Genomic DNA, 27,750 nt, shown 5'->3' with positions numbered 1-27,750 from the left:
AAAAAGAACGTATGGGGGGGTGCTGTTGCACAACGAAGATGGCCACCTGATCCAGGCGCTCTGCTGCCTCACATATCCTTGTATTAAATTATCCTTGTTGGAGCCACATTCCACACTTAACTGAAAGAGCCGCTGGTGTCCCAGAACCTGTAGAACAACCTGACTGAGTCAAGCAAAAAACCGTGACGGCGGGGTGGAAATATTCTAATGCCAACAGCCCCCGGGAATTCCGAGCTATGCGGGCTGCTTCCTGGTTCCACGAGTCAGCCTCTATGCACCGTAGGCTGCGGCCCCAACTGGAACAGTTGGATGGGAGGAGCCTCTCCGCCCGAAATCGCAGGCATTTCTCACTTTCCCTAACCTCCCGCCGGCGCGGTTCATGACTCCCTCTGCCTGTTGAGTCTGGGGAATAGGCCTGAAGACCGCACCACTCTTCACTTTACAGGGCGCGCCGTGTTGCCGCGGATAGGAAAGACTCTGAGAGGTCTGCTGGCGGAGAGACGGAGCGGCGAGTAAATACACGTGAGACCATCCACGTTAAAGACCCTCTCTGCACTGCCATATCGGGGATTCTGGCCTATGCTGAGAAGTGGGTACGAGGCACCACCCTCAAACAGTAATCTGACGCCCATAGCCCCCGGGCCCGCTGCTGCAACACCCACTACCCCGCCTCTAGCTACAAGCGCCGCAGGGCTGCAGCCCCGAACATGCAGTGGATACCGCAGGCAGCCAAAAGTGAACAATCGATCTACCTGATCCAGACCTCCCAGCCCCTTCTGATAGGCCGCGTGCTGTTGCTGGAACCCCAGTGCGCGGCATCCACATTGGAACGGAACGAGAAACTATGAATCCGGCTCACCATTTTTCTAAACAAAGATTTTCTGGGTTGTTGGTTACGAGGTCGCGCGTGCTCGGCCTGAAGCCAATGTTCACACTGCCCTTTGGACCTGCAGGGGAGGACGCAACAAAAATCCACCCTGCAACACGCTTGAGCTCTCCACAGGGGAATATCCCCACCACCGACCTCTCTTCCAGGCCTACCCACCTGATCCCTGCAGGGAGGTCGGGCAGGGTCGAAGAGCGACGCCCCACGGGGCTGGCTACGCGGGACACAACTGTCCACTCGTTGTAAGGCTGGTAAGCGCGGCTCAATTACTTTTTATTCTTAACCCATTTGCGGCAACGGGCGTAATGACTGACCATTGGCTCTGATTATAACCGGAAAAACTGTGAACTCAACCCTACATATCATAATCGACACCTATGTACAAAACGAAACTGCAGATGGCCCCCTCGGCATGTGACTGCCTAGCCAACGTGCCTCTTTCTGCTCTGTGATCCTCATCACTCCCCACTGCAACCGTAGGGGAAACCACTCCCTACCAGGTGCTGAGCTTAAGAACTGCGGTCCCCGAGATATCTGGAACACGACAATCATATTGGAATATCGGGCTGACCACGGACTACATTAGTGTTCACACCCCTCACACTAGGGTTTAGCCACCGCAACTGGGAGCTGATGATACACTCCTCACCGGGTTATTCGGTAATTGAAAGCCACCAGCAATCAAAGGCCCTTGAAAAGATAGTTCTTTGATATAGACAAGTTGGACTCATGGTAGACCATATACAGCTTTGAAGACAGGGCACCCTGGCTCTGATAGGCAACGCTGCAGGGGAACGAGGGGCAAAATCCACCTGATCTGGGGAACGGTGATCAGCTCTAGGAATTCACAATATCTCGAGTTTGGAACCTAGGAGCGAGGGAAGCTCCTGGACTACTTCCCTACAATCCTATACCGGACAAGCTGACTGGCAGACTCAAATCCTTATTGCTACCTCACTGAACAATCCCACGAATATAGGAGCCTGCTAGCTGGAAATGTCGAGGTGAGCTGGGGCCAGGAAAAAAGGCTTGATGGACTCCCTCACGAGCTCCCAACCCCAGACCTCTGCGATAATGACACCAACTCCTCCTGACCCTGATGCCACCATATCCGAGACCACCAGAGATGACCGGCTGTTGGCTACAATGCAAAGTGGCTTCTTGGCAGTAAATGTAAAACTTGACAAGTAGCCACCATAGGCTTCCTTAAAGCGAGGGTAGATAACGAGAGCTCCCGCCTCATCGAGGAAGAGAATCGCATAAGTACCAACGAAGACACGGTCGCCGGAAACGTCCGGGACATCGCACAGCTCAAAGGAGAAATGCCTAAACTACAAGGTAAATGTGAAGACCTGGAATCTAGATCCCGAAGAAATAACATCTGAATAGTTGGAGTTTCAGAAAATCTCTGCAAAGGGCCAATGGAAAGATATGTGGAGAACCTTTTGAAGACACTATTTGGTACGGAACAACTGTCAGATCATTTCAAGGTGGAAAGAGCCCACCGTACTCCGGCCCATGTTCCACGCCCTGGAGCACCGCACACACAATAATTGCACGTCTCCTTAACTACAGGGACAGAGACACAATCCTTTGACTGGCCGGGGAGAAAGGAATGCTACAACACAAAGAAAACAATATACATATCTACCCCGACTTTGCCTCAAGTGTCCAAGCACAGAGAAGATCTTATGAGAACATCAAGAAACAGCTCTGCATCTGTCATATCCCTTATGCACTCATCTTTCCAGCTAAAATGAGAATACATCATGGTGACAGGGCAAACTTTTTTGAAACTCCGGCAGCGGCAATGGCATATGTTGAGGCGCACATCCCTTTACTTCCCTGAGACCATGGGGGCGACCAGAACCTGCAACCTCGACCGGGAGATGACAGGCGAGACCCAGCGGACTGAATACTTTGTACTTTGATATGATATGATATGATATATGATATGATATGATATCATATCATATGATATGATTGTTTATTTATATAGCGCCTATACACAATATGTATATACACATCCTTTGATATGTTCTGTAGAAGTTCAATAATTGTGGTGCTCCATACGATCTTACTATATACAGGATCGTGAGCTTCTGCTGGTGGTGGCCGCAATGCTGCAACATGCACACCTCAGGAAGAATCCAAAAGTTTGATGGGGTTCATCATCCAGTTGGGAGGGATGATGCGGGAGTGGGGAGAGGCGGGAAAAGTTTGCAAGTTGGTATTGATGTTTCTGGAGGGCGGTTGGGAACCCTGGTGATGCTGTTTACGGCATTAGTTGATGAAGTTAAGTTGCTTAAAATGTGTGATCACACTGCTGCATGCTACCTCAGTCTGGCAAAAATAGTAACAATCGCTAAGTATTTAATGGCACACAACAACACATCTCTCTGGCGGCTGAAGTTTAAACTCCTTATTTGGAATTTTCATGGGCTCAATAACCAGTCAAAATCCCGAAAGATTGGAGCGTGTATTGCTAGACAACACCCTCATATTGTTATGCTGCAAGAAACGCATGCACTACCTAACGTCAATACTGGGTTACTCCAGCAATGGGGACATCAGAGATACCACACTGAATATTCAACACAGAACAGAGGGGTGCTCATGTTAATACACCCCTCTCTAGGTTTCAACTACGCGAAAAGCAAAATAGATCCACAGGGCCGATATGTTATTGTGTGGGGTAGTGTTGCGGGTGAAGAGATGGTTCTTGTTAACACACACAGGCCAAATATAGATGACCCCAATTTCTATGTAAAAGTCACAAATGAGATGGGCCTGGTGGATGATGCCTGTATACTATGGGGAGGGGATTTCAACACTATACTTAACATCTCCCGAGACCGATCATCTGATAAACACAGAGGCCTTACCAGGACGGTAACTGTCTTGCATCAAGTTATGGTATAGTTGTCCCTCACAGACGCTTGGAGAGCACTATATCCACTTGAGAGGCAATACTCATTTTACTCCTCCGTACATGACACAGAATCCAGAATTGACTACTGGCTTATCTCAGCTCACCTTGCCAACATGGTGGATAGCTGCGATATACACCCCCAAACCCTTTCAGATCATTCCCCAATTTCCCTTGAAGTAACATTACGAAACGTCAAACCACCTGTTAGAAGATGGAGGATGCCGCCTGGCATCCTAAAAGACCCAAATGTTACAGAATCACTTCACATAGAGATTGAAGAATTTTTTGTGATAAATAAGGGATCTGTAGACAAATATGCGACACTCTGGGAAACCTTTAAAGTCTGGTTAAGGTGGGCTATAATGTCTAAAACTACCGGACAGAAATATAGTGAAACCCATGAAAAGAGAACCCTCGCTGAGATAAATGACCTACTGCAGAAATTTAATGAGATGGCAGCTAGGGAATTACTGTATATGATAACACCTATCAGAGCACGTAGATACTGTGAGGGTAATAAGGCAGGACGCTCCCTAGCAAATCTCTTGAAAAGTGAACGCTACCATACTCCAATCTCCAGTATTATGGCAGGGAAAGGCGAGGTAATAAATAGTGAAGAGGGGATCAATCAGGAATTTACAAAATTTTACTCAGAGCTCTATGCAAATCATGACATACGCTCCGATGTTGAAATGAGAAACTATTTAGATGGAGTTACACTCCCGACTCTTCCGTTAGAAAATGCTCTCACCCTGGAACAACCGATAACATGCGAGGAAATCACGGAAGCGATTAAATCTTTAACATCCGGAAGGTCCCCGGGATCGGATGGTTTGGGCGCAGAATTATAAGGAATACTGCGCCGAACTCGCCCCGATATTAATGCTTGTATGGGAGGAAGCGATGACACGAGGAACCCTGCCAGAGTCAATGGGGTAGCCATTATTACGGTTCTACTGAAACCAAGACGCCCACCCCATGGCAAGTCCTCCTACAGGCCTCTCTCATTAATCAATTTAGATGCGAAAATATATGCTAAAGTACCCGCCACCAGACCTCTCCCCAATATGGCCAAACTGATCCACCCAGACCAGTGCGGCTTTATCCCAACGAGATCCACTGTGCTGAACCTACGCAGATTATTTGGAGTCATGGCGCAGATCAAGCCAGAGGCACAGGCTACGGTAATATCACTAGACGCGAAAAGGCTTTTGACTCTGTGTCTGGTCATATGTATTTACGGTCCTGGAGAAGTTCGGAATAGGTCCATATTTTGTTAAATGTGTCAAGTTACTGTATACTGACCCTGGGGCCAGGGTTCTCACCAACCACACAGACACCAACACTTTCGTATTGGGTAGGGGTACAAGGCAAGGCTGCCCCTTCTCCCCCATCCTGTTTGCTCTAACCGGTAGCTGCAGCTGTGAGACAGAACCAGGAACAAAGAGGGATTAGAATGGCCGGGATTACTCAATCCATATCTTTATACGCGGATGACACGTTGTTGTAGATCCGTGAGCCCGAAGACAATCTGGGCCCTATAATGGAAGTCATGCACGAGTTTGCAGAATACTCGGGCTACAAAGTAAACCCTTCAAAGTCAGATATTTTCCCATTAACATCTGCTACCAACTGCCCGACCAACACTTTTGGTCTCTGGTGGTCGCCTACAAACATTAGATATTTGGGGATCCTCGTGTCCAAAGATAGATCGTCCCTTTATGTTGATAACTATAAACAACTTCTACATACGATCACAGCCAAACTTCAGCTATGAACAAAACTCCCCATTTCACTGATCGGCCGTGTGGCAGTCCTAAAAATGGTGGTTCTGCCTACGTTTTTGTATATGTTTAGCAATGTCCTGATCTGGTCGGGCAGGCCATTTTTTGATAATATACGATCCATAGCAACGGCGTTCATATGGGCAGGGGGTGCGGCCAGGATGAAGTGGGAGAAATGGTTGAACCATATAAAACTAGAGGCATGGCAGCACTGGATTTTGAACTATATTATGTGGCAGCACAGGCGCAATACGCCAAATATTGGCAGGACCCATTAGATACTACACCACACATCCCAATAGAGCGCCACTCTGTACGCCCGATCAACCTACCCTCCATAATATTCACAATGCAACACAGGGACACATGTAAATTTGACCCTGTTAGCACAACGGTCCGGGCCTGGGCCATGATCTGTAAAAGATTAAAGATAGAAACACCCTGTGACTCGGAAGCCCCTTTATGGAATTTTCCCGGTATCAAGCCAACATTTGATGAGGATATACAAAAGACATGGGATCCTAATTGTGAAATAAAGATGCAGTACATGTTCCCAAATGGGAAATTCGCCACCCCAGAAGACTTTGCAACCGCAGTGGGGGGAGGACAGCTTGCAACACTGCAGTATCATCGTATGAAAGCTGCATTTAGAGTGAAATGTCCACTGTTTCCGGATGAACCAGCTTCATACGAATGCTTTCAATCCCTATACTCACAATCCGGGACCGATGTCTCGAAATTATACACCATAATACAATCAAATACACCATCATTGAATATGGTAAAAGCCACCTGGGAGACAGACATGGGGGTTACAATTGATGACGTGAAATGGAAGAAATACTGTATGTTGTCTAGAAATGTATCATTGAACGCAGGTCTCTGTTTAATTCAGTTCAAAATGTTGAATAAATTACACTACACACCAGCCAAAGTGGCAAAATTTACAGATGCTGGTTCTGGGGGATGTCAGAAATGTGGGAATCCAGTGGCTGATTCATTCCATATGTACTGGGCTTGCCCGTTGATCACTGGGTTCTGGAGGGAGGTGGCCGAAATACTGGAGGAAATAACGCAGATTCCGGCTGACATCACACCCCAGAAATATCTGTTTGGGGATATAGGGAAAATGGCGAAGGTAACCAGAAGGCTGTTTAATGTAACTTGTGCAATAGCAAAGAAATGTATACTTCAAAATTGGAAAAGGCTGCATGCGCCAAGCATTGACCACTTTCTCAAAGAACTTACGTATGTGAACGAATGTGAGGAACAATACGTGATGACATTACCTAGAACGAATAGACCGAAAGACATACAGACTTTGTTTAGAATATACCTGTGTGAGATGCTTTCGGATGAAGATAGCCCCTGAGATCTTAATTTGGAATTGTAAAATACGAGAATTATAAATTGTAATGCAAATACCCATCTTTATTGTATATTGATTTACTATTGTACATGTGTTGTAGCAGCAATGTGACATACTATCAATAAAAAAAGTTTAAAAAAAATAAACAAATATGTCGAATTGTTTTGATAAGTGACTTTTTGCCTTGGGAGCACGGCAGTTCTTTGGTTTCCGAACTTGAGGACTTCTCCTATTCCCCTGTATTTTCCTTGATGTATAAATCGCAATCGTAGGTATAATAGACTAATAGACTCCTGATCTTCCCAGCAGGAAACATCTAAATCAGATTCAATAGAAATAGTGACTGGAGGGGACCGAGGTGTAATACAAATCACCTCATCGTCGGATTTGATTAGAGGAACAGATGATGGGACAGCAGCCAAAAGAGGAGCAGAACCAACCACTGGTATTGAATTGTTTATTTATATAGCGCCTATACACATGAAAGTGATTCAAAGCACTCAAACAGGGTGGGAAGAAGGGGAAAAAACAAACATTCTCTCAGAGCCCTTGAAATTCTGAGACAATAATAGTCTGCACAGGCAGAGTAAGTGCATAAAATACATCTAACAGTTGAGGCACAGCAAATAGGCCTGATTCTGCAGTTTTACAAGTGCAAATTAAGGGGAGAAGACAAGGGGGAACAGACAGGCGATCACTATGCAATTGCAAGTTGCTTTTGGGCCGTGCAAGTGTATAGAAGGTCAGAGGGCGGGGGAGGTCCAAGTGCACCCAGTCGGCAGAGACTGGGGTAAGTGCAGAGAGAGCCACTCTCTTGGGTTGTTCTAAGTGCAGTGAAGTGGTGGGAGTAGGGCCCTGAGGCAAGTGCGAGAAAGGACTGACGGGCTGCCTGGGAACGGTGAGACTCTGAGGTACACCAGGAGGCCAGTCAGCAAGCTGTAAGGAAGAGGAGGGAGAGATGGAGAGACCAGAGGGCTAAGTTAGCAGGGTAGAGGGAGAGTGAAGGAAGAGGAGAAGAGGAAGGTCTTGAGGAGTTTCCGGAACTTAAGAAGGACAGGATCAATACAGAGGGCGGCAGGAAGGCTATTCCAGAGGGAGACACCTGCTGAGGATAAGGATCTCCCTCCAAACCTCTGCTTCGAGAACCGGCACACTCGCAGAAGGATGGATGTATATGAGCAGAGGGCTTGTGAGAGACAGTATATAGCTAGGCAGCGTTGGAGGTAGGTAAGTCCCAGGCCCCATAAAGCCTTGTGGACAATGCAGAGGGTCTTGAACTTGATCCTTGCAGCCACGGGGAGCCAGTAAAGAGATTTCAGTGCTGGAGAGATGCGGTCCCTGGGCTTGAGTCCAAGGATAAGTCTTGAGGTTCTGTTCTGGATGAGTTGCAGAGGGCGCATGGCAGAAGAAAGGAGGTTGAGGAAGAGGCTGTTGCAATAGTCCAGTCTAGAGAGAACCAAGGCTCTGGAGATAGTGAGCCGCTGGGGGAAAGTGAAAAAAGTATGAGTACCTCTGAGGAGGTATAGCTGATAGTTAGACTTTTTAGAGATGTCCAAAATGTGAGAGGAGAAGGTGTGAGTGGAGTCGAAAATGACTAAGGTTTTTTGACTCGCAGGTGGGTGGGGGCACAGGGCCAAGGAAGGCCGGCCAGAGCGAAAGTGGGAGAGCGAGAGTGGGGGTCCCAATGAGTAGGATCTCAGTCTTACTGGTAGAGGTAGTTTGCAGCACACCATGACTGAATAGCGGACAGACAGTCAGATATGAGCGAGGAGGTGGAGGTGGCTGAGGGTAGCCTGAAAGATATTTGGGCGTCATCCGCATTACATTGGAAGTTAGAGGTGAAGGTGGCAATCACGCGTGCCAAGGCAGCCATATAGGCGTTGAAGAACCAAGGGGAGAGGTTATATTCCTGGGGAACGCCACAGGTTGATAGAGCAATAGTCGAGAGAAAGACTCAGAGTTCCACCTGGGATAGGCGGTCAGAGAGAAAGGAGATTAACTATGCCGGAGCCTGACCTGTGATTCCCAGGATGTCATGGAGATGTGCGATCAGGATGTTGTGGTTAACCATGCCAAAGGCAGAGGAGAGGCCAAGGAGAATGAGGACAGAGGGAGTGTTAGTGTCAAGATTTGAGAGCAGGTCTTCACAGGTGTTCAGAAGAGCAGTTTCCGTGCCTCTGGTTGCTCTAAATCCAGACTGATGGTCATGGAAACAGCCAACAGATTCAGTGTGGAGGGTCAGCTGAGTTATAGCCAACTTCTCCAGGAGTTTGCCCAAGAATGGAGTGATGTAGATAGGGTGGTAGTTTGCCGGAATGGAGGGGTCGACAAAGGGTTTCTTGAGAAGAGGGTGCACAAGGGAGTGCTTAAGGGCAGCTGGGAAAACTCCAGTGAAAATATAAGAGATTACAGAGATTAGCCAAGGCTGGGGCGAGGGTGTCAATATTGTCATTAACCCCTTACCTGCCATGGATTCCCACTCCCCCACAAGTCTCAAGGCCTTTTCTGGTGATTTTGGCATGTCGCCATTCAATCCCTTGTAACATTTTTGTTACATGAGATATCTTGGCCAAATGTGGCCCCTTTTTTCCCACATTTTTCCTAGTTTGCTATGGGGGGGTAGGGTGGTGAGAGAAAATAACCAAAAAAGGGAGAACATTTTGGGTTTTTTCAGAAAATGCCAATACAATGATGTACAAAGAAGCCTGTGGTTCTTTCCTTGTAAGTGCTAGAAACAAATGGTTTGCTGTGCTGAATTCCCGATTTTCTAGGCTTTCAGGAACAGTTTGAGTGGAAACCAAAAAAACATTCTGATATGGTTACCAGCCGTTTTGTGAGAGGTAGGCGATTTTGCCTTTTCTTTCCAATAGGACATGCGTAGACCGAATTGAAGAGAAGGATAGGGAAGCTGAATGGGAAGTAGACAAAATTCCAAGTTTAGGAAGGGGTGATTTGCTCAGGTCAGGAAACAACTATGTGGGGAAAAATTCCATCGTTTGGGGAAAAATCGGGAGAATGACAGAAAAAAAAGGTATGTGGTGGACATAGTTGGCCTGGTAAGGCAATGGCTTCTGTGAACTTTGAGAAAAACAAAGCTGTGCTACATTCCCCCTACTCTTCCAGTTAGGAAATCACACATTTTTCGTAATGTTTCACAAAACAAACAATACCACAAGCCAAAAACCGAGCCAGTGTACACATGATTTTTATGCTTACGGCCTAAACAGACAAACTTAGCATGTCTAAATAAGGAAAACAAATGTGGTGAGGAAGGGCAAGCATACATTTTTGAATGAGCACAGGCAGGCCTTTTGAAGGGTAGGTGACTTGTGCAGGTTATAAAAGTGTGGAGTGCTTAAAGCAGCGAATGAATGTAGGTCACATTTGGGAAATGAAAGGGTTATGTGACAAAGGGCAGCAGCAAATGTGTCGAAACATTATGAAAACAATGCAAATACAACAAATGTCATACCTTCCCGCATTCCCAGAGGTGTCCCGATGAACACAGTACCTCACATGTGTGGGTGCACCTACCTAGGAGCAAAGGGAAAAGGCTAAACCGCTGGTAACCCCAAGTGTTTAAACAGAGCAGAATTTGAGGAATTTTGCTCTTGAGGACAACCTACAGATTTGGGCCTGGTGTGTCATAGCCACCAAGGAAAACAGGGAACCCCATTCATTTCCGAAAAGAGGACACCCTTGGAAACCCACAGAGGTGTGACTTGCGCAAATCGGCCCAGAATGTATTACCCACAACCCCCGGCAAAGTCCAAAATGTGGCGAAAGAAATCTAATTTTTCGGACATTTCACTCTGCCCACCCACCGATACACGTCGCCAACACCACATGTCCTACCTTCCCACGTTTCCACAGGTGTCCCAATGAAAACCGTACCTCACATGTGTGGGTGCACCTACCTGGGCGCAAAGGGAAACGACTAAACCACTGGTATCCCCAAGTCTTTTGGCAGAGCAGATTTAAGAGAAATTTTGCTCTTGTGGACAACATACACATTTGGGTCTAGGGTGTCGCAGCCAAAACAGGGAAACCCATGCATTTCTGAGAAGAGGACACCCGTGGGAATCCACAGGGATCTGACTTGCGCAAATCACCCCAGAATGTATTAGTTACAATCCCCGACAAAGTCGGAAATTTGGGGTGAAAAATGTCTGATATTTCCCACCGCCAACCTACCAATACACGCCACCAACAACACATGGCCTGCCTTCCCACGTTCCCACAGATGTACCAATGAGAGGCAGACCTTGTATGCATGGGTGTCGTCACCTGGGTGACAATGGGTAAATCATTCGTACAGTCAGTGCTCTGGGAATACGAGTATCACTGTGTAGCACCCACTGACAACCTGTTTCTCCTCTTGAAGCCCATTCACATGCATCTTTGCTCACACTTCTCTGACATACAGTTCACAATGCAGTCGGACAGGCAGGGTGGGGTTTAGCACAAGGAGGAAAGTCCTTGTGAGCAGTGAAGCCACGTCAAAGCACCCACCATTTCACTGGCCATTCATACACCTTCCATGTCTGCAGGTACTAGGCATCCGTTTCACCAGTCGCACCTCTACCGAATCACTTGCGCCACAGCAACCGAATCTGCAAACTTAAAGCATGTGGACATCTGCTCACAATGCAACAGTGCCTCTAGCAATATCATTCACACCATTTTCCAGTACTTGTATATCAACTGTGTCTGCATTCAAATGTCATGTGGTACCAACCGTATCTGCACACTGATAGCAAGTGGACATTGGCTCACTTGGCTACCTGTTCTAAAGGCGCTGTCTTTCACACCAACTTAGAGTATGCCCTTAGGAAGTATGCCTGCATTCACCGTTCATGTTAAAACATTCATATGTGCAACCTTACCCACACTAAACACACACCCTCTAACATGCTAATCATTTCTGCAGTGCTGGGAAAGTGCATTCACAGAAATCACATCTGCATGTACTACCTAGCTTTACCTCACTCACACTCCACTCGTATCCAAGTCATTCCTACAGAAGAATTTTCAGTCTAACCACACATAACATTAGTTCAGGTAAAACAATAAAGAAAGCAGGGTGGTACGAGGTACGCAAAACACTGCCACCATATAGATGGTGTCCAAGTAACACTTTCATGACACTTAGACCTCAAGGGAGGAAGCCAAAGAAGCGTGTAATATTTTCGAAAGACACCCCTTGAATGGAGGGAACCGAAATGGTGTTCCCGTCTTCTCCAACGCACCCCTCGAGTAGAGGGAGCGGGACTGGCATTTCTTTGCATGGCAAGCCTCAGGTGGAAGGAGCTGGAATCGCGCTCCTTTCCAATGTACGCCTGAAGTGGAGGAAGCTTTACTGATGTTTTTTTCTAAGGCATGCCAGACGTGAACTAACTGCACTAGCATGCCTTGCCAAGTGGTGTTCCCTTCTTCTCTGAGGCATGCCTCAAGTGGAGGGAGCTGGAGTGGCATTCCTTTCCAAGATACGCCTCAATTGAAAGGAGCCTGAATTGCGTTCCTTTGCAATTCACACCTCGCGCAGAGGGAGCTAGACTGACCTTTCCTTCTAAGGCAGGTCTCAAGTGAAAGGTACCAGAGTGCTGTGCCTTTCCAAGGCAGGCCTCATGTGATGGGAGCAGGACTAGCATTGCTTGCCGAGGCACGCCAAAGGGGAGTGAACCAGAATGATGTTCCTTTCTTGTGTAAGGCACGTCTCCAGTGGAGGCAGCAAGACAGACTTTTTTTTGTAAGGCAAGCCTCAAGTGGAAGAAGCCAGAATCACATTCCTATCCAATGTAAGCCTGAAGCAGAGGGAGCTTCACTGATGTTTCTTTCTAGGCACACCTCAAATGAAGGAGCCTGAATCATGTTCTTTTGTAAGTCACGCCTCGAGCTGAGGGAGCTAGACTGATGTTTATTTCGAAGGCAGGCCTCAATTGAAAGGTATGGGAGTGGTGTACATTTCCAAGGCTGGCCTCAAGTTGAGGGAGCAGGAATAGCAATGCTCGTGAAGGCTTGCTAAAGAAAGGGAAGTGAGTTGAAATGCTGTTGCATTTTTATTGAAAGTACACCTCCAGTGCAGGGAGCAGGAGTGCCATTCCTTTGTAAGGCATGCATGAATTCAGAGCCTCTGGATCCCTTTCAAGGAAATATGGGCATTCCTGGAAATCAGTCGATCTCCCAATACTTTTCCTTTGTATGATACAAAAGGAAACAACACTGTAGTCAGAGGGCTGGCTTGGAAGGGCATTGGGGACAGTACACCCGGGTTTCCCTCCTCTTTCCTTGTTTTGTACACACCTTACATTTTCTGTAAGGTTATGTCTTCATGAGTGTGGCAGGAACATAATCAGCAAAGTGTCGATCTTTCAATCTGGCCACATCTTCTACCTCTGGAAAAGAGGGAGTTTGTACATGGACCATAGTCAGAGATTGTACAACTTATTTTTCAAAGTTCAGAAACAAGAGGTTTTTTTGTGGAGCAGCAGCACGGTACACCACATAAGCATTGTGCATAGCTACATGCATAATGTGTATGGCCAACTTTTTGTACCACATGCGCGACTTGCGTTCAGCATGGTATGGCTGAAGCACTTGGTCTACTTTATCTACTCCACCCATGTACTTGCAGTAGCCCACAATACAGTTGGGCTTCCGCACTTGCTGAGCCTGCCCGCGAACAGTGACTAGTGAAGTACTTTCATCATGAATAGTACTTAGCATGTGCACATCCCTTCTGCCGCAGAATTTTACTGCCAACAGTTCATCCCGCTGCAATGCCATACATGCCCCCTTGTCCAACTTCTTACACACGAGTTGTCTGGGGAAGCCTTTGTGGTTACTGCAGATTGTTCCGCATGCCAGTGTGCCTGCATTGTACAATTTCTTGAAGAGTGGAATTCCTGTGTAGAAATTGTCCACATACAAATGGTGACCCTTGTGGAGCAATGGTGTGAGAAAATCCCAAACTATCTTCTCACTTGTCCCTAAATGGGCTGGGCAGCCCAGAGGGTTTAGGGTGTAGTCTTTTCCAGTGTAGACTCTCATGCTGTAGGCATACCCAGTGGTACTTTCGCACAACATGTACACCTTGATCCCGTAACGTGCTCTCTTGGTCGGAAGGTACTGCTTGAACACTAGCCGACCTTTGTACAACATCAATGATTCATCAGTGGATATGCTCTGGCTAGGAACATACACCTCCGCAAATCGCTGAGTAAAGTGCTTCAGAAATGGGTGAAGTTTGAATATCCTATCACAATTTGCGTCAGTTCTGGGTAATGCTGCCGAGTTGTCATTGAAATGCAACATACTTTGCAGTGCTTGAATGCGATTTCTACTCATTGTTGCTGGAAAAAAAGGGGTTCAAAATACTGCTTCAGTAGACCAGTACTTTGAGATATACGGCTTCGGCAATATTCCCATGAGCAGAATGAGACCCCAACATTTTCTCATCTCAACATTGGTAGTTAGAACCCATGATTGTGCTCTGGAATGGGGTTTGAGAGTGGGACCCCATTGTTAAGAAGGATTTCTGAACTCTGACCTGGAGGGGCAGAGGTTCAGAAGGCCAGCCTAGTTTCTTGGAACAGGGTAACCTCTGGAAAAGCCAGACCAATCAGGGTAGCTATGGCAGGCGGTCAAGACTAAGTCTCGAGAGGGTTGAGGGTGACTGAAAAACCTCAATGAGCACACAAAGCAAGGACACTTACAAATTACTCCAGACAGGTGTTATATGAAAAATATAGACACATTTATTACAAGGCCTTTGTAATGTAGACCATAGCAAAGAATCACTAGAGTAACACTAGAGTAAACCAATACATCACAATCAATACAGTATATATACAAGACCAGGGGGGTCTATCGGATTAAAAAGCACGAAATATGTAGACCACCTAGATGGGGAGGAAAACAGGCAGTGCAATTAATCTTTAGACCCAGTTCAACATCAATAATACACTTAACTAAGAGGCAGTCCAAGCCCTACAAAGAGAGGAGCCTTATGCTCAATAGTACTTGCACGCGTGTGTGCCAAAGGACAAAATAGGGTCTCTTCAATGGTCTCTAGCAGCTCAGGAAGGTGGATAAGGCGATGAAGAACAAGTTCCCACTATTCAAGCAGGACCTCCACTTGAGGGCAGAGGTAGTTTGAGAGTGCAGGATGGAGTCGCTATTTCGCAAAAGCTGTGGAATTGAAAGGGGCCCTCACGGGCCACTTTGTGCGTAAAAATGGGCTCCTGCGCTAGGGGCCACCGGTTGGGGTAAGGACTACTCACCGGTCCCCGACGCAGGCAGACCAAGACTTCGCCAGTACAGTCCACTTCGCTGGCAGGTTCGAATGCGACAATCAGGACGTCTCGACACTGTGTAGTTTCCGAGATACAGCGGAGATTCCCAAACGGGACAGTGGTGATTTCTCCGCTCAGGGGAGAAGAATCGGCCCAGTTCCACTGCAGCAGACTTCAGAGTCAAGGGGGTCAGGAATGCAGCAAACTTGCACAGGTCGTTGCCACAGCAGGGCAACACGGTAATCGCGTTTACTCCGGTCCGGGCGCACTCGTCTCACTTCAGACCTGGGAATGCCAAGTGTACGAAATTCAGTGTGAGGGTGCCATTGACACAGAGCAAGCAGTCTACCAAGTTTCGAGGGCTTGCTCTAAACAGCGGCGGTAACAGAGCAAACGTCCCGTGTAAGCTTGTCAGCCCACTGGTTGGCCCAGGGACACTTCCGAAGAGGCTTACTTGCAGGGTTTGGTGAAGGTGCCGAGAATAGTTGATCCCACTATTCCAATGGGTCGAAGCGTCTTTGCAGTCCTTCTAGGACGATCAGATGCAGAGGGGTCCCACGGGACGACAGTGGGTGCAGGGTGCCAAACCTTCCAGCGGGTCACCAGCGGTTCCTTGAATCAGCTTCTTGTTGCGGGATACTTGGCTCCTTATCCTTTGTTTGTGTGAACTCAGGAGATCGACATGGTAGTGGTGTTTTCAGCCTCCTCTTATCCAAAGTTTCCTTCGCGCCAAAATGGAGAGCACCCAATGGGAGATCTGCTCACAAATACTCACTCCATACGTGGGCCAATCACGGACCACAGTGCTCCCAGGCATTCAGGACACTCCAGACTCTCTGCCACCCAGGATGTGTATTGGGAACAGACATCCCAGCCCACATCCTGGAGGCACACACACAAGGCATGCAGAAGCCTGCGAAAGCATTGGGTTTCGTGGGAAAGTGCATGACCAAATAGGGACTGACCCAGGTCGGCTCGACCTGGGGAAGGTGAAGGGGCAAGATGGCCAAAGGACAGGACAAAGAACCTCGTGGCATGGCCATTTTGGAGCCAGGCCACCTATTTGTGCCAAACGCGGTAAGCGCAGTTAACATGGCAAAAAAGGGTTAAAAATATCTAAGTCCAGCGAAAGGTTCTAGGGCCTTTGGAAAGACTAGAGAGCCAAGTGTACTGTAAGGTAAGTTACATTGCACACTTCTTACATGTTGCACAAAAGCTGAAACATGAGGAAAGGACTAAGGGAAACAAAGTTTCCCAGTAATTACTGTTTTAAGGGCATGTCAGTTTCTCCATAAAAAGTGAGCGAAAGCCCAGAGGAGTGCAGCTGAGGGCTGTGCTTCTCTGGCAAAGTTTAGTTCAGGGTGTAAAACAGCAGCAACACGTTTGGGGGTTGACACATGGAGGGAAAATTACATACAATTATGAAATCTTTCCTTACACCCATGACCTCAAGAACTGTGCAGCATACAAATTGGTTTGCTGAACCACATCTGCAATGAACCTGCCCCCAGGGAGGGCTGCGTGAGATCGCCATTCCATTATTGGTGGGGGGGTAGAGGGACATCCCCTTTTCATGTCATACATGACTAGTGGTTTAGGGTGTCCCCCAGATCCCCCTACAGGCACTGTGGGATGTTTTTATCCATGCATCCAAGCCCTACCACCAAAGCTGTGCATTACTGGCATTGAAAACATCATTATGGCCAGAGCTCCCCAGAAAATGCACAGGAAAATCCCATTTCGCCTATATTGTGAGCTCAGAGAGGCAATGCTGATTGCCAAAAGCAAACCCATAACTGTTGGGAATTCCTTTTTCTTGAATGTCAAATATGGCAAAATCATGGGCACAGAATTACTTTACTGCAGAAACACACCAATGCCATGTCCTGAACATGGACAATATACTCCATGTAACATCACTTGCTGAAATGAATCAATCTAAAAAAAATCCCAAGGATGGATGCAGTAACCACAAAATCCTGAGGGTGGCGCTAGCGGTCTAAACTCTGACAGGAGAGCTGTCTTGCAAAACTGTCTAGTGCAAAGAAAGGGGTCTTATTCCATTAAAAGTTCAAAGGGGTTGCCTGTCCTGAGAACTCTTGACACTTCAGAACTCAACACAAGAAGCCAGGAAATCACAGGGTTCTGTTAATTAAATGCAAAGTGGCTCCCTCGCCTCCTGATCTCAGCTTCCCAGAGACCACACAATGGCCCCTCTCCTCTGAAAGGAATATGTTGATTTTTACTGTTTCCTGTCAACAAAGGCCTGCCTGCCAGAGGACACGTGACTGACCCACCCAAGTCTTGGAGGCGGACTCCAACACTTTGAGAACTGAATTGAAAGCAAAATATATATTTTACAGAAACACTGATAACTCTTTGTAATCAAATGACAGAAATGTATAACTTTGAGAGCCTTAATTTAAAAAATGTACCTTCAATTCAAGCCCAAACTCCAATTTGTGTGATGTTCTGGGGGCAAACTAGCAGTTAAGAGGATATTACTCAAAATGTGTGCATGTGAAAAATCTGACACTTCATCAACTAATGTCCATACTCCTTGCGCACATGTGTGTAAATTTGGGGTAATGTACGGTATCGCAAACCAGTTAAAGAAGTGCAAAATATTGCCATTTCTGAATGCAAGCTCCCAGGAAGAGCAGAGTTTGAACAGCGGATACCTCCTGTGATATGTGAGGGGTGCGTGTAATTTTAAAACAATATGTACCTCTGCAAATATGTATTTGGTTCAAATCTAGATTTGTGTGTAAGTTGACAGGAGGAGTGGACTTTCTGCAGGCTGTAAAATGACATCACTCTGACACAACTTAGCTCCCCCAATCAAGTGAGAAATGGAAGTTTGACCAATTAGAAGCTGAGAGAGAGGTAGGGTCAGTGATGCAAGAACACACCCACATTCTAAACACATAAAAGCAGACAGACAGGACAGATAGGGACCTTCAAATCCATTTGCTGCGGGACGCTCTGCCGGGAAAATCCATACTTTACCTCCATCAATCTCCAGAGAAAGCTGTGCAGAAAGACCCAGAGAAAGCAGAGCAGTATCCAAAACCAGAGAGAGCTGAACCGGAGTGCAGTCCAAAACCTGACCAGATCCGTGGCAAGGCATATTTCTAAATATAGTGTGAGTACCTAGCAAAACTGTGCAGAACCAATCTCTTAGTTAAAATAATATAATTCAATCCTATTTTAATCTAAGTAGAACTGTCTCCTAACTGTCCCCTGTCATTTGTAAAGCTGTCACTTGTCATTTTCTAGTTGCAAGCTGCACTTGTCTTTTTGAACTTTAAAATTTCAAATCTGAAAAACGACCTTTATTTAATCGCTCATATCTCCGTGACCGTTTGTGCTAGAGACTTGCAGTAACTTTCCTCAGAAAGCTTAGAATCGTGGCTTTCCTACGAACCTAGAATCGCATTCCTACCCCTTATAGTTTTTCCGCAATCGCGGAACACGCATTCGCAAATTTTGCCGCGATTTGCAAATTTCTTCACGTGTAAAAATCTGCTGCTGCTTGCCTTCCATTTGCCAAAAATTCGTTTAACCTGCTAGTTACACCCTAGATCCTTGCTAAAGTGAGCCTGGACTAATATTAACTAGATACCACTCACCCTGAACCTCCAGAGGGAATTAAAAGCATTTTAGCATATTTTTTTTCTTCATTTCCAGCACATTTAAAAGCATTTGGGCCTGTGTTTTCAACTTCCGTAGTCTAAGTTGCTGGGGTGAACTGAATTACATTTGAATTGCATTTCTGAGAATTGTGTGCCTTCCTTCCACTTCCTTGCATTGCATAAAAGGGGGGGGTGAATTGTCCAAGAAAGTGATTACATTGTCTTTCGCTGAAATCCTATCAAGTTATTTTCTGTACTGCATTTCATTCCACATTGCATCCATTGGAAACCATAAAAGTATTGTTGCTATCTTATCCATTTCATGTCAACTCCTTAGTGATTATCAAGAAGTGTGCTAGTGCCAGATTCTCCGTTGTTAATCTTTATCATACCAGATTAAGTGTGATATCCAATTATTAATTTATTATAAAGTGTGATAGATATATATTGCTTTACTTCTCAAATAAACCTTTTAACTTGCAAAACAGAACTACTTCTTGGCTCAGTGGGGTCAGGGGGATTCTGAGAGAGGGGTGTTATATAGGGGTAGTCATCCAGAACGCATGAACTGGACATAAAGATATATCAATAAGGGTTTTCATTCAGTATTCTAGACTAGGCGTTGACTTAGCTGTAGTGCTGAATTGAATCCTCTTACAGCACAGGTCTTTCTTGATCTTTTATTGTTTTGTTTTGTCACTTACCTAGGGGCAGATGGGCACATTAGTGTGACAATCTGCCCCCAGGATGCCCAAAACCTACTGCCCCATCGATTGGGGGGCCTGTCCTAAGTTTTCTGGTGGTCTTCAAACCCCCACCCCATATGGACAGGGGGGGTATCTCAAGTAGCGCTCTGTAGCATCACATGGTGTGAAATCAAAAAGAAGATATCGAGGCTGAGTACCATACCAAACGCGGGTTACAAAGAAAGATACAAAGATCTTTATTATATACTGAACAGTTTCAAAGGACAAAGCAACAGATAGCTATCAGGCCCTCAGTACAACACAGCAAACTCCAGCCCTGTTCGATGTGCTCAGTGAGTGGGGCTGTACATCAGAATAGTCGCACCTTTTATACCGTCCAAAACATGATGTCCAGCTCACCTATAAGTTAATACATCACGGATCTAGGGTTTGTGCCGAGTTCATGCATCTATACATTTAGGGTTTACCATTAATACATTCACCAACAAGTTACAATGGCAACAGTGTGTCTTCGGATTTCTCGTTGAGCCTTCTCATACATCTTTATACAATGCAGTTAAACAAGTGTTCACATTTCAGTATTTGAATACATTATGTTAAACATGTGCTCGCGGATTAGCTTCATTGGCATAGCTAATCCTCTATACACAGGTCAACGAAGGACAAGGTCATGACCCCAACATGTAGCCTGCAGGCAAGTTACATATTAGCTTGTACACAGAGGTCAAGGCGGCCATGTTACTTTCGGAATGACACTGTCCTCCATCTTGGAACACATGGTGACTTTTAGAGAGAGAATCTCAAATGGCGGATGAACCTAAAATGGCGGCTAACACAGATTTAAAGGTCAAGACCTTGTAACACGGATTCTCTTCGCAAAGTGGCTTGGCTTAGGCCAATATACATATATTCATAAAGTAAAGGAGACACAATATGATTTCGCGTATGACAAACCCTCCTTTTGGCCTATGCCAAGCGCTAAACCACTTCTAATCATTTTCAAACAATTCCACGTCTCAATGTCCTCATACCCTGAATCACTATCGGAAATATCTATTGCCATTAGATCAGTTATCAAAATTTATTTCAGCACATACTCATTGGAGTTCTTGTCTGGGGCGTGTACCTTACGTCCTAATGTAGCCATCGCCTGTGCGCAACACCCTCCTAACATCAAACATATACTAGGAAGACACTGTATACAGCAACAAAGAAACAACAAAATTCCAAAAATGATCAGCAAGACCGAAAATACCTTCCAACCCCAAGATCGCAAGAAGTCCCAGAACCAAGACCCCAATTTCCCTCGGGAACGTGCACTTCTGAACTAAGGACGTGCAGATTTTGTATTGTCTTGAAGATAGTTGGGGAGGAATCTGGCACGAAAACGCAGCAAGCGGACCCCACCAATTTACACACTTCACCACGTTCAGCCAGAATGACATCTAATGCCATCCGGTTCTGAAGTGCTACTAATCATATTGCTTTCTGTTCTAACGTCATATTATAGAGTATGTCCGTGGTTCGGTTGATGGTTCTCTCCAGTACTCTCGCTAGTCTCCTGTTATCTTCAGAGTTCATTATTTGTCCCCAAAATGGCACAAATCACTTTGCTACATCTCCAGAAACCTGTGCTGGAGCATCACTTTCCTCGTCCCGTTGTGGACGAGCCTTTGAAACCTCTCCAGTACTAGCTATGAATACTCCAGGTAACAGGATCCCTAAATAACAAGTTCCCTGCCAATCCCTGGGCAACTGTGGAAATGCTACATTGCCGCAAACAAAGCAGACAGGTTTGCCAACATACAAAGGTCTGTCTTCCCCAGTCAAATTCGCAACGTTGGCGCAACCTTTAAAATCTCCCATTGACTGAGTACCATTCCTCTGTATGCAGAAAGAAACTGAATTGGGGCTATGGTTAACTGCGCAAGAAGGAGGCATGGCATCCTTATTGCCTATAGGAGCCATCTTAAAAGAAATCAAAGATTGAAAAGGACGAGACAGTGTATCAGAAGGCCTAATAGAAGCAACATTAAGCTTGCTCCTATTCGCAAAAAGTGAGCATCCCAGGGGCGTAAGAACACGCTTCTCAAAATTATTCAAATTATTACTGTCAAAATTCCCCGAGATGCTATCGTTCCATCGGCCAAAGAACAGTGCTCTAAGAGAGGCATAACAAGCAGTTGTCAAAGGTAAAGGATGAATATATCAACCTAGCCCCTTAGCCCCGTGTTGTGGTAAATGTGAACAGACCCAACAGTTGGACCTATTAAAGATAGCATGTGTAGCATTCATGATGAGTAATAGTGTATTATTGTGGTATCTCTGTCTGTGCTGAGAGTCCCTAGGAGATACATTTTCAGTCGGTAACAAGGTTTCGAGCGGATGTACTTCTTCTAGATGCCAGAAGCCTAAAACAATGACTATTATAAGAACCAATTAACATTATAAAAAAACAGCAGTACGTTTTCGGGGCCCAAACAGTTTGTCCATTTTCACAGCCGGTCACATGTCCATTTATCAGTCTTGTACGAGCGGTAGCAGTTGCAGGCATTGTAATCTTCAAACGAACAAGCCAATGTTATTTAGCTGGCGACCTCCAGGCTGAGCGACTTCTTAGTCCTTCCACAAACCCTAGCCAACAGAATCCCCTTTTTCAACCAATTACTTGGGCCAAAAGCAAGCCCTTGATGATTTTTTTTCTTCTTCTCCAAATGCACAGCCGAACCGTAAGTCTATTTCCTTGGACGCAGATTATACCTCGTTGTCCCTGGTACTGATTGATCCGAGAACAGTGAAGATGCAAGATCCGAAACAACAGCTTCCGGAAACAAAATGTTTGGAGATTGTGGAGACAAAATGGCTGCTTCACCAGGCCTCACGGGCTCAGAGAAAGTCTCCGATGCACTCTCAATGCTATTTACTGCTTCGGGATCGTTGGTTGCAATACTTGTGAGGGGTTCTGTTTCTTCTGTATCGTATAGCACTGGTTGTGGAATCCTCTTGAAGTGCGTCGCGTAGATCCAGTTTTTCCAGCCTGCGACCCGCACCGCAGTCTGTGTGACCAGCAGGACTTGGAAGGGGCCCCAACACAGAGGTGCAAGGCAAGAGGATTGCTCAAATGCCTTTGTCAAAACCCAGTCACCGGGCCGAATGCTATGACCTAGGCCCTCGTATCGTACAGGTAAAGCCTCTCGCACTTGGTGATAAATCAAATACAAGTTTTTAGTCAACTGGCTACAGTAATCTGAAAGAAGTACATTTTCAACATTTCTCAAAGAATGACATTTCGGAAGGTTCCAGATATTAGCAGGTCTCCCCATTACCACCTCAAAGGGAGAGAGCCCAGTCTAAGTTTGAGGTGTTGTGTGCATGGATAACAACATGATCGGTAAGGCGTCCGGCCATTTTAGTTTGGTGCCAGCACACGTTTTAGCAAGCTTGTTCTTGATAATGCCATTGTGTCTTTCTACTAGTCTGGCACTCTGAGCGTGTCTGGCCGAATGGAACCGTTTGTCGATTTGTAATCCTGCGCATATCTGCAGAATTACAGCAGCGACAAAATGTGGACCATTGTCTGACCAGATGACTCTTGGTAGCCCGAACCTAGGAAAATATTCCTTTAACATAGTTTTTGCAGTAGTCATGGCTGTAGCGTCTTTAACAGGAAAAGCCTCAACCCATTTGCTAAAAGCACAGATGACGACCAACACGTATTTCAAATTATTGCACCGTTCCATTTTGATAAAATCAAAGTGTATGACCTCGAAGGGGGCAGAAGGTGGACCAAAACTTCCCCTAGGAGTTCATGTTCTCTTTCCATTATTATGTCGTAAACAGATCATGCAGTTTTGGACAAAACGATCAGATACCTTAGAGATTTTGTCATTCACCCATACATTTTACAGCATTTTCATAATCTTGCGGGCACATATAGGTGTAGGGCCATGAGCCATGATGACGATCATCATGATGTGCGCATCAGGAAGTAACCATTTCCCTTCAACTATGTCCACCCAACACCCATCATCATCGAGTTTCCCCAAGCCCTCAGCCCATTTCTTGGACTCTTCTAATGTGGCATCGGCTTGGATATCCCTTACAGAATCAACACCCTCATCCATTGCATAGGCATTTGCGGTCTCCCTTGAAGTGTACATGTCTGCATAGAGATCGGTGGCAGTCTGTTTAGCTATCTGATCAGCGAAAGCGTTGCCTTTTCCTATATCATCTACAATCTTTTGATGTGCTGCACATTTTACGACAGTTAACTGAGTAGGGAGTGCAAGCGCTGAGAGCAGTTGTACTATTAGGGAGCCATGCTGCATCTTTGTACCATGTGAAGTTAAGAATCCTCTTTCTGACCAAAGTCTAGTTATGCGTGATTCTCTTGGTTTCCACGACCATGCTCAATGTGGTGATTGCATAAGCAGCTGTGGATGTACCATCCGGAAGTTTGAAGCAGGAGCCATCGCAAAACAGCTCCCCTTGTGGATTGTTCAAAGGAGTATCTTTTAGATCGATTCTACCCTTTGTCTCTTGTTCGGTAGTGTAAAGGCAGTCATGTGACTCTTCGTCACTACAAGCAGTACCTTGCGGGAAAGGTAAGATTTCAGCCGGTTTAAGAACACAACACCTCTTAATTTGTATGCGTGGAGCAAACAAGATCAATTCATATCTCGTCAACCGTGCGGAAGTGAGGTGTTGCGTTTCAGTTCTTTTCAGTAGAACATCTACAGAGTGAGGTACCATCAGGGTTAAAGCATGGCCTAGGACCATTCCCTCACTCTGTTTTACAGACGATGTAGCAGCAGCAACAGCTCGCAAACATCTTGGCAAAGCGCATGCTACAGGATCAAGGGCGGAAGAAAAGTAACCGCATGGCCTATTCTTCCCTCCATGTTCCTGCGTTAATACAGCCAAAGCACATCCATCACATTCATGCACAAACAACATAAAGGCCTTTTCATAGTTTGGTGTGCCCAAAACTGGTGCCGAGCACAATGCAGTCTTGAGCAAATCAAATGCACGCTGGTGCTCCATGTTCCACGGCAATGGCGAAGAAATGCCCTTCTTCGTCAGAGCCAACATCGGCTTAATTGTTAACGAAAATTTGGGGATCCACTGCCTACAGTAAGAAGCCATGCCTATCAAGGCATTAACTTCTTTCTGTGTATTTGGGACAGACATGCTAGAAATGAGTTTTATCCGTTCAGGTGTCAATCATCTTCCCTCCTTTGACATGAGATAGCCTAAATAGGTGACCTCCTGGCAACAATATTGAAACATTTTAAGCGAAGCTTTGTGACCATGTTTAGCCAGATGAATAAGCAACAACACAGTGCCCTCCTTACAAGCGCTCTCTGAGTCAGCAGCTAAAAGCAGGTCATCAACATATTGAAGCAGTGTACAGGTAGAGGGCAATTCAAGAGTATCAAGCTGTTCTTTCAAAGCCCTACTGTAGATGCTAGGACTTTCCGTGCAACCTTGCGGTGCACAGTTAAAGGTGAACGAGCATCCCCCTAAGGTGAACGCGAACAGGTATCTACTGTCCTTGTGTATAGGAATACTAAAGAAAGCATTCTTCAGATCCACAACACTAAAGTACGCAGCTGAAGCCGGGATCATAGTCAATATTGTCGTCACATCAGGCACAATTGGAAATTATGGAGCGACGATCTTATTGATGGCACGTAAATCAATTATGAAACGAAAAGGAATTGCATTATCACCTTTTTTGTACAAGGGCAAAATCGGACTATTGCACAAACTACCTGCAATCTCCTCAATCACCCCCGATGCACAAAATCGGAGACGATGCATTTCAAAGCTTGCTCACCCTCGACTGAAATCTTATATTGTGGAATACGTGGCAGCTTTCCTCCATGTTTCAAGACTATTTTAACAGGCTCGATCTGCAAAACACCGACATCATTGTCGTCAATTGCCCATAAACACTCCGGAACAGTACTAAATTCCGGCGGTAAAGGTCTAGTCAAGAATTGAGAGACAGAAAGTTGCTGTGGTGAAATCGTCAAACGCACTCCATCCAAAGAACAATGAATTACCGCATTTAATTCCTTCAAAAGATTCAACCCCAGCAAATTCTCTCCACAATGCGAAGTCAAAAGGAATGGACAATGGTCCGTAAACAGACCCAAAGAGATAGGTACCGGTGAAGAAACCGGACAGACAACTGGTGTGCCAGAAAACCCTACAGAAACATTGGTTTGCCCTGAGAGTGGAATGTTTGGAACGCGAGAATGATCAATGGAACACTTCTGTGCCCCTGTATCTATCAAGAATAGATGTTTCCTATTTCCCACTAATATTTCAACGTAGGGACCTTTCAGATTAACGGGAATAGGCGTAGGTTCCAAACCCTGCTTTGGGCAATCCTAGCGAAACAGAATATCGTCAAAAGGAAGTTCTTCAGAGAGGTAAGCGGCAGAAGGATGATCAAATATGTTTCTAGTATCCACACTCGGTGCCTGATTATCCTGCGAAAAAGGTTGCTGTGGATCCTGTGCAAACTGACCTCTACCAGGGCCCTCTATACCCGGGTGACCTCTGGGTCGTCTACCCATATTCCCAAATGTCTTATTTGACCTTTGTCGAAGGACCGGGCATTGTGCACGCCAATGACCCTCTTGCCTACAATAGGCACACTGGTTAATGTTTAAAGGACTCAAGGGCACATTTCCTTGTGGAACGTACTGACCTCTAATTTGTGAATTACCCCCTCTAGGGCCTCTAACAATTTGCTGTAATAATACTTTTGTCTTCAAATCACCTTTTCTCTTTTCAACTCTTTCCTTTTCATAATTGACACAATTCTCATAGTGCTGAGCCATGTGCAGTACTTCTGATTGATACTTTGCCTGCCAAGCGCTCTCAGAAGACATAATTTGCGACTGGATGTCAGGCAACAATCCACGCACAAATTTGTCTACGAATAACCTTTTCCCAGACTCTGTTCCCAAGTCCTGTCCAATGAAATCCGAGAATACCTGTTCGAACCGATTAAAGAACTCGGTAGCACCCTCAGACTTCCCTTGGACACAGGCCATAAGCTTGTCCCAAATAATTCTCTTTTCGGGAATTATAGTTTTCAATTTCGCAATGATTCTGTCAAGTAGAGTTAATATCACCTAAGGCGGTCTCTCGCCAGCTGGCCTTTCTCCATCAAGTCTAATTATGGTAGCCCATTTATCTCCTAACCCTGCTACATCATCTATAGTCCTAACCTATTTCCACAAATCTACAGACAGGAGTACAGGAAATAACAAATCAATATCACTTAAAGTGAATACTGAGGATTGCAGAACAGACTCTATTTCTTTATAGAACCCTGTCATTTTTCCTAATATCGGGAATAGATTGTCTAATAGTGTTCACCTCCTGTCTCGAAAACAGGACGTGAACAAACTGTGACACATAACGTGCAGGTATTTCCACAGCAGCTGTACCCCTGCAGCATTAGCAGGGATCTCAACCTTTGGGACAAATGTCGGAGGAATCTGTCATGATGCCTACCCCCGGGGACCCAGACCAAGTCCAGCAACCCCGGAAGCAGGCATCCAGTTATTCCAAGCAAGCCCAACAACCCCTGCTAGGGGCTATTTGGGTGCAGTCCTGGCGTCTATGGCGCCAGGCTCATATGGAGAGTCAGTCCTGGCGCCATAGGCGCCAGGCTCATAGATTAAAACGTACCTGATGCAGACCATGCTGCAAACTTACCTGATGCAGACCATGCTGCAAGAGCTCCAAGCCAAAAGAGGCTTGGAAGGGACTACTTTACCTAGGGACTATTTTTTTTACGCGGGTGGGGCTGGAGAGGAATACTTACCTGGGACTACTTTGGAGGCTATTTAAACCATGCCCAAAGAGCAGCACACGCTTCGCGTTATTCTGCATCCAGCAGGGTAACGCTCACCGTGCCTGCAAGTCTGCATCCAGTCTTCTGCCACGCCCGCCTCGAGTCTGGAGCTCCTAGAAAAAGGGAGAAAGAAGGAGAAAAGGTTAGAACAAGAGCAATACCTTTGATCCTTACCTGAATTCCGGATCCATCGCGCCTTCGAGCTGGAAGAAAGAAGTTATTTTATGCGCGTCACCTCGCCTGCTGCTGCGCCGTGCTGAACTC

Source organism: Ambystoma mexicanum, chromosome 5q, assembly GCF_040938575.1.
Source record: "Ambystoma mexicanum isolate Mex_15411 chromosome 5q, UKY_AmexF1_1, whole genome shotgun sequence".
NCBI classification, from domain to species: domain Eukaryota; kingdom Metazoa; phylum Chordata; class Amphibia; order Caudata; family Ambystomatidae; genus Ambystoma; species Ambystoma mexicanum.
This window is presented reverse-complemented; position numbering follows the sequence as displayed.